Below are 13,251 nucleotides of genomic sequence, written 5' to 3'. Positions count from 1 at the left end.
CCCAGTAATAATGTCACACAATGTCTGTCATCTCAGCACACAGGAAGACAGAGGATCAGGAGTTCAAAGCCAGCCTCAGCTATGTGAGACCCCCAATTTCAAACTTAAACCGAAAAGGTACATGGAGATTTCACCTCACCACTGGGAATGACTATCACCAAGGAAACAACAGATGCTGCTGCTGCTGCTGAGGTGAGCCTTATATACCATGAAGTGCAAACCAGAGCAGCCCCCATAGAAGTCAGTCTGCGGTCTCCTAAGAACTAGAACTACTAATCCAGCTGTGCCCCTCAGGATTCATCCAGTGGAATCAAGGGTGGCACGGCTTGGCTCCACATGTGCAGCTGTCTCTGGAACTTCCTCACATAACAATAAGCAGAACCACCTCAGGATGCAGCCACTTTAGGAGTGGGTAAATATTCAAAGAAAACAAAGTTAGTGTGTGGAAGACATATCTGGACTCCTGAAATCACTGTGTCATCAGGCATGGGAACTAAGACCGGAAAGAAGCTACGTGTCAACAAATGAATGAGGAAGAAAATGAGACTGCATGCATGGGATGTCCATTTATAATGGAATATTACTCAGCCACAGAAAGGACACCCTACCATTTGGAACAGTGTGGATGGACCTTGAGGAGATGGTGTAACCCAGGCACAGGAAGACAATTATGGCCTACTACCACTTATATGTGGAATCTGGAGCAGCTGAACAGAGACAGAACATTGGGTTGAGTGTAGTAGATCATGCCTATAACCTTAGTACTCAGGAAGCTGAGGCAGGAGAATTGTCGTGAGTTTGAGGCTAGCTGGGGCTACAGATTGAGACTCTGTCTCAGAGAACAACAGCCCACAGCAACCAACTAACTAATAAAACAACCAACTAACAACCAACTATAGGAAGAGAAACCAAATGAAGCAATTAACCAGTCATAAGAACAACAAACCCCAAATTCAACCAACCAACTAAGCAACCAACCACAACAATAAAACTTGCAAACCCATGTGGCTGGAGAGGTAGGTCAGTGGTTAGAGCATTGGCTGCTCTTGCAGAGGACCTGGTTCCCAACACCCACACAGCACTCACAACTGTCTGTAACCCCAGTACCAGGGGATCCAGTGTCCTTTTCTGGCCTCTGAGGGCACCAAACATGCACATGATGCACAGATATAAATGTAGGCAATGTGAAATAAAAGTAAGTAAAATAAAAACCAAACCCACAAAACATCCCCAACCCAACCAACTGGCCAGCCTTCCTACTGACCAACCAACCAAGTAACCAACCACGAGAACAGAGCAGTAAAGGGAACAGACAGAGATCACCAGGGGCCTGAATAGGCAGATGCTGGCCAGCTGGTCTTTTCTCAGTAACTCGGGGCCTCTAATGCACAGACTAGATGGAGATCAATGTGCTAATTAAACTGCTTGTAATAACCATGACCCAGTGCATATGTAAATCAGAAAGTGGACATCTTAAATATACACAACCTTATCTGTCAATTGAATGTTAAAAGGATCAAATAAACAAAAACCTGGGATTATTGGTAAAACCTGAGCTTCCAGGGTGGTGTCTGTCTCATCAAATCCCTGGACAATATATGATGTTGAGAAAGGGCAATGACTGGGACGTGAGGAGAGGGAGGAGTCTGGCTGGAAGCAAGAATCCTGACACAGTTACCAGCTGCTTCTTCCCTGGCAGGAAACCTGTAGTTTTCCAGGAATATCCCCAGGAACTCCATTTCCAGTCAAAAGCAGCCTCACTTCCTTGTGCAACCCCAGTGGCCCAGGTTTTATCAGATTATAATTCCCTCCAGGGTGACCTGGAGCCACTCTGTCATCTCACTTATCAAGATAGAGGAGGAAAAAGACAATCAAGTTTCCTAGCAACCCTTTGAGGTGCAGTTGGACAGCCACCAAACTGGTTTACACAGCCCGTGCTGAGACGCTTAACTGAGACTCTCCGGTGAGCCCAGCCCCACACTCGGGCATCACCTCATTTCTGCTCTGAGAAAAAGCTTCCCTCTTTTTCCTTAGCCTTTACGCTTAAGAATAATGTCAAAATATCTCTTAGTGAATCGTGTCTTTGGCAGAGAAGCCCACACCTCTGCCACCCTGTCTGCATTCATCCCTTCAATTAAGAAAACAACAACAATTATTATTAGTGTGTGTGCACCTTGTGTGTCTGCATGTGGGCTTGCCTGTGTGTGTGCAGAGGTCAGAGCATCACTTTGTGCTCTCCATTCTCTCCTTCCACTTTTATGTGGATTTGGGGGTGGAACTTAGACTGTGGGACCAAGCTTGTCACAACGCCTTTACCCTCAGCTTCTCACTTGCTTCCTCTTTCTATTTCTAGGAAGAACCCCCAACTCAAATCACAAGTCCTGCCTTTGCCTGAGTGGAGGCCCCTAAAAGATGAAGAGAATGTAGGTTGGAGAGATGACTCAGTGGTTAAGAGTATACACTGCTCTTGCCAAGTTCACACATTTGGTTCCCAGTACCCATGATGGATGGCTCACAAACCCCTGTAACTCCAGCTCCAGGTCATCCAATGGGCTAATGCCCTCTTTTGGCCTCGGCAGGCACTGCACACACACACACACACACACACACACGCACGCACGCACGCACGCACGCACGCACGCACGCACGGAGTCAATCAGAAATCTTAACAGAAAAGATCACGCTCCTCCGGCCACTGTGGGTGACTTGGGGGTGTGCTCTGTCCCCTTCCTGTTGATGACAGAAAGACCCTTTAAAGTGGTTTTTAAACTCCCAAGTTTGATGAGATGCAGGTAGGTAAGCAAATTACTTTAGGGCAGCAAAAAGGGGGGTAGTGATGCTAGGGAAACATGGTGCTTCGGTCCCCAGCAAAGACCAGCTCCTGGCTTTGCCTGGCAGGTAAGTGGGTTCAGAAACACTTCAGTGGGGAAACCAGGTCTGCTTGTACACACTTGGAGCACAGCTGCCTTGGGCCAGGTGTGTGAGTTTCTGTCCCTATACCACAGGACACTGCACCTGGTACTTTTGTTTTGTTTTTGTTTTGTTTTGTTTTGTTTTGTTTTGTTTTTCGAGACAGTTTCTCTGTGTAGTTTTAGTGCCTGTCCTGGACCTTGCTCTGTAGCACAGGCTGGCCTCGAACTCACAGAGACCCGCCCGCCTCTGCCTCCAGAGTGCTGGGATTACAGGCGTGTGCCACTACTGCCTGGCTTTACCTAGTACATTTTTATCTGCAGAGCAGGCAGAGAGCCAGAGACTGAGGGCTCCACCCCAGAGCTCTCTTTTCCTAGTCAGCTGCCAATTGCAAGTTCCCACACAGCCAGTTCTGCGTCAATTCATCTGTCCATCCCTCACACACTTCCCTTGTCAATCACAAGTCCCTGAGCCTACCCATCCTCTCCAACTGTCAATCACAAGTCCTTGAGTCCACAGCACCCACTTCAGCTGTCAATCACAGGTACCCAAGACTGCCGCTTTGCAGCCAGCCACCAGAACCAGTGTCTTTCCTGTGCTGTGCTCTGGCTGGACCCACTGGGACTCGGGGTTCTCACATGCTTTCTGTCTGTCTGCACCTATGGCTGCAGAGCTCCTGGGAATCAGTGCACACATGGAAGTCAAAGGATGTCCTATGGCCAGTTCTAGGCCGAGAAGGTGGGGGAAGGTGAGGGTTTCTAAGCCTTGGAGAGAAAGGAAATTCTAGTTTCTGTGTATGCTTTGGGGAGAAATCTATGGACCAGGAACCAGGAATCAAACCAACACATGGCGTCACAGGAGACCTTGGAAGGCCAGCGTGTGATGTGGGAACACAGGAAGGAGGTCTCACTGATCCCTGTGGGCTGCTGGTTACTAGTTGAGAGAATGCCCCTAGGCTTGGGTGGTGCTAGCCCATCTACCTTGGGATCTTCTCGAAATTTTCTCAGAAACCTGCCCTGAGAGGATTCCTCCCAGAGTCCTGGGGAAGATGCTACATCCGGCGTGGGGTTATCTGAGGGGAAAGAATCTATGTACACCGGTTTCTTAAGTCCATTTACTTTATTTCTCTATAACAAACTTCTGTCTACACAGCTTCAGTTCTGTTCTGACACTCAGTTCCTCTCGGTGCTTTCTTTTCCTGTCCTCTCAAGCCCTAGTAATAACTAAGCTCTTACGCGCTCAACCTCATCTTCGTCCTCTGTTCCTTCATTCTCCATTTTCCCTTCCTCTTCTCCTGACCTGATTCAAATCCACCTACAGTCTGCAAAACTTTTCCTTGCTCCTACTCCTCGGCCCGCCTGCCTTACCATCTATAGAAACTCTTCTCTCTGGCCATGCCACTCTGCTCCAACCAGGAATTCTGCCCCCTTTACAGCACCTGGTTATGCAAAAAAAAAAAAAAAAAAAAACAAAACAAAACCCTATTGTCCTGAGTCAATAGCTCTGCAATGCCACTAGGCCTGAGTTTGATCCCTGGAACTAAGTCAAGCCTGCTTCTCCCGGTCAGTCCTTGCTCTTCTGCCTCAACCACGCCACCTTCAGCATCTCTGTTTAATATTTCTTCCCAGGTGGGGGAGATGGCTCTGCAAGTAAAGGACCTTGCAGCCAAGCCCGAGAACCTAGTCACATCCTCAGAACTCACAGGGTAGAAGGAGAGAACTGACTCCCGAAAGTTGTCCTCTGACCTCCACACGTGTTCTGGGACTATAAATAAACAAGCCATGGTAAAAATCCTTCCTGTTCCAGGACAGAAACTGCCTCCTCATCCAAGGATGTCTTAGCCCTGTGTCCACGCTCCAGTTCCCTTCCCCACAGAACTCACGTGGATTTGTCCTGGGGTCCTCTCAGCTGATGGATGCATGGTCATAGACAGATGTCCAGATTCGGTCTTGAGAAAGGGTTGTGCAGGTTGGCTCTGGTCTACCTGACTCAGGAGCACTCAGGACTTAGGACTGCTGGCTTCTGGATGTTGGTCCCTGCTGAGGAGAACAGCCAGCGATGTCTGGATGACTTCCTGTTGTCTCCTGGAGTGTTTGGATGGCCCCTTTGCTGATCTGGGAAAGTGCACTTCCATCAGGGTCTGGGATCTTTTGCAGGTTGCTTTTGAATAGGATTTTAAAAAAAGATTTTACTGTTGTGTGTGTGTGTGTGTGTGTGTGTGTGTGTGTGTGTTTGTGTGTGTGTGTGTGCAGTGCCTTTGGAGGCCAGAAGAGGGTGTTGGATTCTCTGGAACTTGGGCTACAAGAAGTTGTAAGATGCCCTGATGTGAGTGCTGGGAACTGAACTCAGGTCCCGGACAAAGAGCCGTTAATACTCTTAACCTCAGATCCATCTCTCCAGCCCTTGTGATGTCAATTCTGTGCGTCAAAGGTTGCCTCAGAAAATTAATGCTTCTGCCCACCAAACCCTCCCTCTGTAGTTAGGTTGGCGGGGTGTAGGACCTGGGATGGCTCTTTCTTTTTACAACTTTCTTGTTATTGTGTGTGTTTGAAGTGTGTGTGTAGGTCAGAGTATACCTCTATGGAGTTACTTCTCTTCTTTCCCCTTTACATGGATTCTGGGGATCCATCCCAGGTTGTTGGTCATGCTGGGTAAGTACTTTCACTCACTCAACACCCCTGCCACGTTCCTGGGGATTATATTCTTCTTCCATATGGAGTGCTGGGTTCCTTAGGGTGAAGAGTCCCTGCCACAGGCCCAGGCCCAGGGTATTGCACACAGGTAGGTACTCTGCCAGTGAGCTACACCCCTAGCCCTCTGGGCTTTTCTCGTGTCTCTCTGTCTCTCTTTCTCTCGTTCCCCCTCTCTCCCTCACATAAATGAGTGCAAAGGGTGTGTGCCACAGCCCACAGGTGTAGGTCAGAGGACAGCTTGCTGGAACCAGCTCTCTCTTTCCACCACATGAGTTCTGGGGTCAACCTCAGCACAGGCTTGCACAGCACACACCTTGATTCCTGAGCCATCTTGCCACCCCCTCCCTTTCTTCCCACATTTTGAAATAGGATCTCACTAACTTTCCCAGCTGGAATTCTCTCTGTACTTTAGGCAGACATTAAACTAGCCTCAGCCTCTGAGCAGCTGGCACGAGAGCCCTGCATCACAGGGCCTGGCTGTCACAGGTTCCTTGGATGGATGTTAAAGATCTTTTCTTTCACATCTTCTCCTTTGCTGTGTGTTTAAGGTCTGACACTGAGAACAGGAGACAAAGAGAGGGGCTGGGCTTGTCTGTGCCAATCAAACCTTCTCCACATCTTCCTGACAGCACCAGGCTCAGGAGACTCTACATGCATGGGAATGTTTCCTATTTTTCTTTTTTGAGACAGTCTCTTGCAATCCAGGCTGGCTTTGAACTCACCACTATGTAGCTAAGGTTGACTTTGGACCTGATCCTCCTGCCTCCATCTCCCAAGTGCTGGGAACAAGTATGCATCTGTCTGGTTTATATGATGCTGGGGATGGACCCAGGGATTGTGCATGCTAGGCAAGCACTCTACCAACTGAACTACAAGCATTCTATCAACTGAGTCACAAGCACTCCACCAACTGAGCCACAAGCACTCCACCAACTGAGCTACAAGCACTCTACCAACTGAGGTGACAAAGGTTGCTTAGGCTTTGCCCGGGGGTGTTCTCGGTCTGACTCCACAGCAGTTGTCCAGGGTTCTTCTGGGCTCTGTAGCTTCAGTGGGAGCTCAGGGGTGGACTTCTAAAATGGCATCTGGAGTGTCTAGTTCACAGTAGTGCCATCAAATGAGGCTGAACAAGGACCATCAAGATGGCTCAGGAAGAAGGGGCTTGCTGCTAAGTCCAATGACCTGAGTTCAATCCCTGGGACCCAAAGGAGAGAACCGACACACACACACACACACACACACACACACACACACACACACACCCCTAACACTGAGTGCTTACGTGTTCTGGTGGGAGCTGGAGATGAAGTAAATATATTTTCTTACCCTTGAAAATGTCTGTGTATCCTTGAACCTGACAATCATGAAATGAAATAAAGATATCAGCAAGTCCGTTCTATTCTTACAGAGATGCCCAGGCGTCACCAAGTCCCTGTGCAGCCCCTTCTATGCCCAGGTCTATACACATCTGCCCACACTTTGTTCTAGAATGTCTTCCTGACAGAACCTCCTTGGAGACTAGTCCTCTGCTAATATTACTTGCTTTGTTCTGAGGTGTCATTAAAAGCGCTCTCTGAAGAAGGGCCCTGGGGATGCCATTGCGTCGGGACCCTTCTATTTATCTCTCAGGCTTTTGTTTAGATGGAAAATTAACAGCTCGGGGAGGTGGAGCCCTTGAGACCAGAATTCCTCCCAGAAGATTCTGGAAAACATTTTCAACTTTCAGCTCTGGGAAACAGGTCAGTGATTGACTCAAAGCCAGTTGTAGCCGACAACTTAATTCTTGTGGGAAGAGGTCCTAGGAGACCTGGTTTTTCCCCTTTTCTTCATTTTAGTGCAGACACACATGCACAAAATTTTAACTTCTAGGGGCTGGGGCTGACACTCAGCGGTAGAACATTTGCCTAGTGTGTGCCATGCTCTGGGCTGCACTTCTGAGTCACATATGTTCCATCTATCTGTCTGACTGTCTATCTCTCTCTCTCTCTCTCTCTCTCTCTCTCTCTCTCTCTCTCTATCATTCTATGTATCTATCTCCTATCAGTCTATCACCTCTCTGTCATCTATTGATATTGATATTATCTATTGATCTATATTACCTATCATCTATTATAGTATCATCTATCAATTATCTATCTCTACCTGTCTATCATGTCTCAATAATCTATTATTGGGCTGGAGAGATGGCTCAACGGTTAAGAGCACTGGCTGCTCTTCCAGAGGACCTGAGTTCAATTCCCAGCACCCACATGGCAGCTCACAACTGTATGTAACTCCAGTTTTAGGGGATCTAACACCTTCACACCAATGCACATAAAAAAAAAAGAAAGAAAGAAAATCTATTATCTATCTCTCAATCATCTCTCTATCCATCTACCTATGTATCTATCATCTACCTATCATCCATCTATCTGTCATCTATCTATGTATCTACTTATGTATCTACGTATGTATGTATGTATGTATGTATGTATGTATGTATGTATGTATGTATCTATCTATCTATCTATCTATCTGCCCATCTTTCCATTTATTCATCTAGTTTGCATAGAATGAGGAGAGAGCAATATTTTTGAAGGTGTAAATGGGTATTAGAAATTTGACAGTTTGGGTGCTAGAGAGATGGCTCAGTAGTTAAGAGCTTTAACTGCTCTTCTGGAGGTCCTGAGTTCAATTCCCAGCAACCACATGGTGGCTCACAACCATTCGTAATGAGATCTGGTGCCCTCTTCTGGCCTGCAAGGACACATGCAGGCAGAATAATGTATACATAAATAAATATATTTTTTTTTAAAAGGAATTTGACAATTTGTGCTGGGCATGGAGGTGCACACCTTTAGTCCCAGCACTTGGGAGGCAGAGTCAGGCAGATCTCTGTGAGTTTGAGGACAGCCTGGGCTACAAAGCTAGGGCTGTTAACACAGAGAGAAACTCTGTCTCAAAAAACCAAAATAAAATAAAATAAAATAAAATAAAAATAAAATAAAATAAAGAAAGAAAAAGAAAAAGAAAAAAAAGTTGACAATTTGGCCAAGTGTTGCGGCGCATGCTTTAATCTCAGCACTTGGAAGGCAGAGGCGGGGAGATGTCTGAGTCTGAGGCCAGTCTGGCCTACAGAGTGAGTTTGAGGACAGCCAGGGCTACACAGAGAAACTATGGCTCAAAAAAAAATTCAACACCCCCCAAAAGTTTGATGATCTGGGCATTGAGGCACAGGCTGCTTGGGAGGGTGAGGCAGGAAGATTGTGAATTCCAGGTCAGCTTGGAATTGAAGTTCGGGGCCAGGCAACTCAGGCCAGTGAGTTTTAGGCAACTTAGACCCTGTCTCAAAATAATAAGTGCAAAAGGAAATAGCGAGTCAAAAGAGGCCTGGAGAGAGGCTGGGGCAGAGTGCTGGCCTGGCACATGGAGGTCCTGGATTTGGTTCCCAGTACAGAAAGAAAAGAGAAATAAAAAGGGAAAAAGGAAAATATAAAACAGATTTGCAATAAGCAGTGACATCTAACGCGTCAGTATTTATTTGAAGAGACTAGAACAATTCATATAATTCCTGAAGAAGTGATGAATGAGAAGGAGACGTTTCCGTTGGTCCGTGTCAGCATGGTGCAGGGACAGTGATGCACACAGCGAAAAGAAATAGAAAGGTAACAGTCACACAAACAGTGTGCAAATGTAGAGCACATGGAACAATCACTCTTGAAATGGTGTTTTGAGATAGGGTTTCACTATATCTTTGGCTGGTCTGGAACTTATAGAGATCTGTTAGCCTCTGCTTCTAATGCTGGATTAAAGGACTATGGCACTGTGTCTAGCTAAGATATTGTTTTAGGTATGTGTCTATGTCTCGGTGAGTGTTTGGCGCCTGTGTGCAGGTTCTCTCAGAGGCCACAGAAGACATCAGATCTTCTGGGTCTGGACTCAGAGGTGGTTGTCAGTCACCTGATGTGGGTACTGAGAGTCAGACTCAGGTCCTCTACAAGAGCAGCAAGTGCTCCCAGCTGCTGGGCCGTCACTCCAGCCTCTGGACGGAAAGTTCTGAATGTAACCAACTTTTCCAAAGTGGAACAATAAAATGTACAAAGATGTTTGTATATATTTAAAGCTTAACAATTCTGTTTACATATATTGGTGTGTGTGTGTGTGTGTGTGTGTGTGTGTGTGTGTACATGTATCACAGCATGTGTGGAAGTCAGAGGACTACATCTGAGAGGCATTCTTTTCTTCTATCATTAGTTTAGAGCTTGAACTCCAGTTGCCAGCTTGACAGCAAGCATGTTTACACTCTGAGCCACTTTGTTGGTCCATAGACAGATGTATATTTAAGGAATTTCAAAATCATTTACAACAGAAAATAAAAATGATCACAGGTCTATAAACTATACTGACTCTGCTACTAAAAGCATCCCCACAAAATGGGAATCCCAGGATCATATGGGCTGATTGTTGAATTAATTTATGGGAAAAAGGAGACATGCTTAAAAAATTACCTTTAGTTTTCTGTGTGTGTGTGTGTGTGTGTGTGTGTGTGTGCAGTACCCATGGAGTCCAGAAGAGGGTGCTGCATCTCTTGGAACTGGAGTTACAGATGATTATGAGCTACTATGGGTGGGTGCTGGGGACTAAACTGGGATGGTCTGCAGGAGCAGCCAGTGCTCTTAACCACCGAGCCATCTCTCTAGCCCCTTGGTTTAGTGTTTGAAAAGATTTTTATCACTATATATTAATTACATGTAATAATTTTTTTTTTTTTTTGAGCTGAGGATCGAACCCAGGGCTAAATCCCCAACCCAATAATGTGTTTTATTTCGGAACTCTTGCACACATATGTAATGTGTTTGATCATATTTACATCTTTTACTTTCTCTCCCATCACGTGAGTTTCAGGGATCAAACTCAGGTGTCAAGCTTGGTGGCAGACAACCTCAGCAGCTGAGCCTCCTCCCTGGCTCGCCTCCTCCCTGGCCTGTCACCTTCTCTTCTTCCCTCCCATTTCCAATGATCTCCGTCTTTCCTCTTCCCAGCTAGCCCCCCTTTCTTCTGTCATGTCCCTTTTTGACTTTTGAAAAACCAGTGAATCATTTTAGAGTTGCTTACAGGAACACGAGCATGCGCCACACTACTGAAGAAAACGTCCCTCCCCTCCCTCAGCAGCTGTTAACTGCCAAGATCTCCTCAGGTGGGGAAGTGAGACACATGTTAAAACACCTTCAGAATGGAGGAAAAGATGGAAGACATTATTCATCCCAACAGGCCTGCATTAGCTTTGGCACCAAGATGAAGATCATGAGAAATCCCGACCCACCTCCATTACCGTCAGAAACAGAGACTCAGCCAGGTGGGGCCATGCTGGAATTTGTGAGGCTGAGACAAGAGATTTAGGAATTCAAGGTCATCTGAGCTGTATCAGACCCTGTCTCAGAAACAATAACCCCAGAAGAAATAAAAAAGAAAAAAGTACAAAAGTTATAGCAAAACTTTAGCAGACGGAACCCAATAAATTTCATGACATTATTTTTATTCCAGACATTATTTTTATCATTTGGAAACCAACTAATCTGGACTGGCAAGATGGCTCAACAGCTAAGGTGATTGTCACCAAGACTGATGACCCGAGTTTGATCCCTGGGATCCACAAAGTGAGGAGATATCAGACTCTTGAGCTCTCTGACTTCTCTTGTTCAGGCTCTGAATGATAAATAATAAGTAAGTGCAATAAAAAAATGAAAAAGAAACAAACCGATGTGATTTATAATGTTAACAGGACAAAGGAGAAAAACAAAGTATAATTCATCAAGTAAAAACACACAAAAAGTCCTGTAGATTATCGCCACTCTCAGCCTTGGCCAGAGAAGCAGATTTCTTCCATGGTCAGCAGGTAATGTGGAGGCTCATAACTAGTTAAAGTGCTGAGATAACCTGCTGCTCAGGCCTAAATGGGACATCTATACAACCTTGGGGCAGAGAGGATGTAAGAGTCTCAGGCTGGGGAAGAGAACTGTGAAACTGTCTTCTGAACATGACCTGGTGTGGTACTCATGTCCTCTCAGCTGCTGTGTTCACCTGGGAGGGGTCAAGCCAACGAGGTAAGCCAACATTCCTGCATAGCATACCCATGCATGTATGCACACAAAATAAATAAATAATGCAATAATAAAAAGTAACCGAGAAAAGGCATTTATGTTTAAAAAAAAAAAAAAAGGTAAAAGCCCATGTTTTTTAGAACAATGAATGGAAACACACACAAATAGGGACCCAGGTCATGGTTATGGATTGGGATAAAACACTGTATGGATGCAAAGAAGCCACAGACTCCTGACAAAAACAAGGCAACTTTAAAAAAAAAATTAATTGTAAATGAACGTTTCCTGTCCCGACTACCTGTTCCCAAATACCCGGCAGCTGCTTCCCAAATTACCACACAGAGGCTTAATATAAAGTATAAATGCTTGGCCAATAGCTGAGGCTTATTACTAACTAGCTCTTACATTTTTAAGTTAATTCATATTCCTTATTTCTGCTCTGTCATGTGATGGTACCTTTAGCATGGCATGATCATTCTCTTTCTCCCTCTGTATCTGAGTGGTGACCCCCAACTCTTCCTTAGTTTGGTTGCTCCACCTATACTTGCTACCTGGCTACTGGCCAAACAGTGTTTTATTAAACCAAAACAAATCTTTACTGTGTACAAGAGGATTATCTCACAGAATTTTTCCCTTTTTGTCTAATTAAAAGGAAGGTTTTAACCTTAATATAGTAAATCTATATACAACAAAAAGTCATTAAGTATGAATTACAGTAACACTATCTAATCCACTTGCATTTTGCAAAATTAGAGAAAATACTTAATTATCTGTCTTGGTGAGTCTAAGGTTTTGTATCTAACTTACTTTCTAAGTAAGGAAAAACTATAACTATTTAGTCTTCAACTCCATCAAAGACCCCAGAAGGGTGAAATGTTACCTAATGATAGGGACATCAGGATGCCTGGACAGTCATCCAAAGTTCCTCTGTAATGTTGGGGCATTCAGCTCTGTCCTACAGGCCTAGCATATTTGACAGACTTTGCTGTGAAGCAGAGACTTTTGAAGGACTGTCCTGCCTTCTGTTGGCAAAGTTCGGCAGTCACCTTTTGTCCAGTTTGGACAGTTAACTGTCAGCAATTGGGGCAAGGGCAGTTTCTTTGCCCACAGGGCTAGCTTTTGCCATAAAGAAAACAAACTCCATGTGGAGTTTCTTTGATGCCCATCATCCTCTTTGAAGTAATTGGTGCTGCTAGGAGCAGACGTGTCTGACTATAGAGAAAAGTCTAAGTTCTTAAAACATTTAAAATGCCATATTCTGTAGGTCTTTGAAGTGTTTGAAGATTGCCTATCTATCTGAAATATATCTCTGTATGCACTTGAAAACCTAACTAACATGTTATTATAGATGACTATTGTCTGTATTTTTTTTTTTATGAGACAGGGTTTCTCTGTAGCTTTGGAGGCTGTCCTAGACTAGCTCTGTAGCCCAGGCTGGCCTCGAACTCACAGAGATCCACCTGCCTCTGCCTCCCGAGTGCTGGGATTACAGGCATGCGCCACCACCACCCTAGTCTGTATTTTTAATTATATATTACATTTTAAAATAAGATGCATAAACATAATAC

This window comes from Onychomys torridus, chromosome 17 (assembly GCF_903995425.1).
Source record: "Onychomys torridus chromosome 17, mOncTor1.1, whole genome shotgun sequence".
NCBI lineage: Eukaryota > Metazoa > Chordata > Mammalia > Rodentia > Cricetidae > Onychomys > Onychomys torridus.
Note: the sequence above shows the minus strand (reverse complement) of the source record.